Here is a 3,548-nt window from a genome sequence, read left to right on the forward strand (position 1 = left end):
GTCCCGGACGGTCGAGAAGCCATTGCAGCCATGGAAGAGGGAGATTCAGAGATTGTTCCTCCTTCAAGAATTTCGGAAGGTTGCGAAGCCATTGTTTCGCTCCTTTGATCTCTTTCTTGCACTGTTTCTTGGAAAATGGTTAATTGCTCTTGATTGAAGCCTTTGAAAGGAGAGTGGAGGTGTTTTCTTTCTTGCAAGGAGAGAGAGAGAGCGAGAGAGAGAGAGAGAGAGAACGTTGAGATCTCTGGTTAGGTTTTATAGAGTGATCCTGACTCTTATTTAAGACTGCGGAGAGAGGGAGGGAGGTTGAGTTTGAGTTAGGATCTTATCGAGTACCATGTTATTTCCATAAATACAGAGTGTAAATATACGAATTTAATGTAGCTAGTTTTTCAATTACAAAAATGATAAAAAAAAATAAACTAGGGAGGTTGAGTTTGAAGATACCAGTTACAATACCCTTCATCTTAATAAAAGATTATAACATTTTAGCTTATTCTAGATAGTTTATGTTAAACCTCTTGTTATTTTCTATTTGCTAAATTGTGATTACTTAAATTACTTTATGTGCTGATTATTTTCTTTTTCTGTGTGACAAGTTAAGCGAAGGGGATTAAACCGCGGAACACAGTTGAGCTGTTGAGGGATACATTTCTTTTTTCTTTAGGCCGGAAGAGGAAACTTTAGCATCATGTGTTTTTTCTTGTCCTATAAATATATGGGTAAATTGACATGTTTGAAGATACAATTATAATATTACCCTTCATCTTAAGAGGTTATATTATTTTTAGCCTGTATAGATAGTTATATCATTTGAACATTCTGAGGTGACTTTCTCATGTTAAAATTAGTGAATTACACCTTTGACCATTTTTAATATATGTTTCATGATCAATTTAAATCAATACAATCAAAATATAAAATTATTACCTAGTTAACTATTTTTTTTTAAGTAAGAATTGGCGTATTACATGCTAGACTTGATATGCAACTTTGGGAGTTTTTAAGTGAAAAATCTTCAAAGAGCTCCTAAGAAGTTAGGAGAGGTTGTGTACGAACCCCTCAAAGTTCTCTGTTGAAGCAACCGCGAAGAAAATTGGCGAAGAACGGGTTTTGGAAGCGCAGGAATCAGTTTTGGGAGCTGCGCAGTCGACCGCGGCGCAAGGTCGGTCGACCGTGAACGTGCACAGGTTCATGAATGAGCCTAGACTTGGCGCGGTCGACCGCCGCAGTGAAAAATCTTCAAAGAGCTCCTAAGAAGTTAGGAGAGGTTGTGTACGAACCCCTCAAAGTTCTCTGTTGAAGCAACCGCGAAGAAAATTGGCGAAGAACGGGTTTTGGAAGCGCAGGAATCAGTTTTGGGAGCTGCGCAGTCGACCGCGGCGCAAGGTCGGTCGACCGTGAACGTAGCCCATGTTGAGTTTCCTGTTCTGAATTGGATTTTGGTGTTTGTATAAATAACAATATACATTCTAGGGTTTCTTAAGGCTAGAGTTTGGGATATTTGGAGCACAGAAAAGATGTATTTTCTGAGCTATTTGTTTAGGGTTTATTTGGAGAGATTAAGAGCTTTGTGGTGAGATTAGTGTAGGCGTTAAAAATTGCCCATAGGTCCTCAAACACAGTGCAAGACAAGGAAAAGACGATAAACGTTATTATCCAAGTCAAAGGAATTCATCCCAAACATGGGTAAATCGGCGAAGCGACGAAGCGTACGCAAAACGAGGAAACCGGAAGAATCACGAAACATTGCTTAGAAGCTTGAACAGTGCCGAGTCACCAAATGCTGACTCGCACAGTTCCGAGTCACCAGAAGCTGACTCGCACAGTTCCGAGTCACCAGAAGCTGACTCGCACAGTTCCGAGTCACCAGAAGCTGACTCGCACAGTTCCGAGTCACCAGAAGCTGACTCGCACAGTTCCGAGTCACCAGAAGCTGACTCGCACAGTTCCGAGTCACCAGAAGCTGACTCGCACAGTTCCGAGTCACCAGAAGCTGACTCGCACAGTTCCGAGTCACCAGAAGCTGACTCGCACAGTTCCGAGTCACCAGAAGCTGACTCGCACAGTTCCGAGTCACCAGAAGCTGACTCGCACAGTTCCGAGTCACCAGAAGCTGACTCGCACAGTTCCGAGTCACCAGAAGCTGACTCGCACAGTTCCGAGTCACCAGAAGCTGACTCGCACATTTCCGAGTCACCAGGACTCTTGTTGGATACAAAACCTCCCCAAACACGGATTTCGATGATTTTTAAGGATTCTTTCGTCCCAAAACCTCTCCAACTGCTCTGAGGTTATCCATAAACACGTTTAGACAGTTATAAACCGCAGATAACGTTTAAACATCAATTCCTACTAGGAGACACATCTCAAAAAGCCTATAAATAGAAGCCTAAGGTCTTCTTTCAAGGGGATCGGAGATCTGAGATTAAGAAGGCGAGGTGCTGTCAAATTGACCAGTCAACCACGAATTTCAGAGGAGAATCATCAGAGCTTGGCGAACACTTTCATAAAGAAAGCCCCTTCGAAAGGTTTGTGATTCTTTTCCCTTCTTTCCTCCGGATTAAACTTGGTTTTAATCTCGAGAAGAGCCACAATCTCGCTTGGTCGTGATTGTCGCTTCCGTAATTGTTTCCCTCGTGAAACAAGAGCGTAATTATATTGTCGATCGGCTTTGGTCTGCGGTGGTCCACGGACTAACGCGTCCCCGGCACAGGCAAAGATCCCACGCAAAGCAGCGGGAGATAAACTACTGCTGCGTTTTGTTTGATAAAGTTGTAATCTTTATTTTTCGTTGTAAGAAGATCTTATAAAAAGATCAACTCTCTTTTCAGTTTTGAACTTGTAATCGATAAACGGTGTAACAGGTTTGAAAACAATGGAAAAGGCAACTTTTGACACAAACAAACTGGCGACCACAGTGGGAGCCGACAGCTTTTCTGCAAAAGCTGTAGTGTCGCAACCAAAGATCGTCATACCGATCAACGAGGAGGTCGAGTACGAGTTCGACCAAGCAAAATATGAAAAGTACTTATCCTCCTCTTCCCGATCATCCTCCCCTCGTAGGAATAGGAGAAACTCCACAAGGAAAGGTCGAGGACATTTGGATTTGAAGGTTCAAAATCAAGAACCTCATCCCGCAGCGGTTCAAGAGACTCCTTGTGAAGCTGAAGCTACCAAGGCCGAGCCGACGTTATCCAAGAGGGCCCGTCAAAGGCGTCGTCAACGCCTTGCACGTCAATTGGCCAAGGCCTCCGAACCAATGGATGGAATCCGCTATGAAGCGGATCTGAAGTTCAGAGGACGCCGACAGGCACAGCAGCGACTTGGCAATTGGGCCAAACCAATGACAAATGAATGGGTCCCCGTTAAGAGGACACGTTCCACTTTTGAAGAACGAACCAAGAAGCGTCACGCGTTACTTGCATACGCAAGAATCTTGGTACAAGAGGCCAAGAAACTACAAGCAAGTACTGCAGACCTTAGACGGACAAAACCACGTCAAATCTGGAGGTCAAAATCCAGAACAAAGTCCAAAAAAAATTAGA

This window comes from Asparagus officinalis, chromosome 8 (genome assembly GCF_001876935.1).
Source record: "Asparagus officinalis chromosome 8, Aspof.V1, whole genome shotgun sequence".
Classification (NCBI taxonomy): domain Eukaryota; kingdom Viridiplantae; phylum Streptophyta; class Magnoliopsida; order Asparagales; family Asparagaceae; genus Asparagus; species Asparagus officinalis.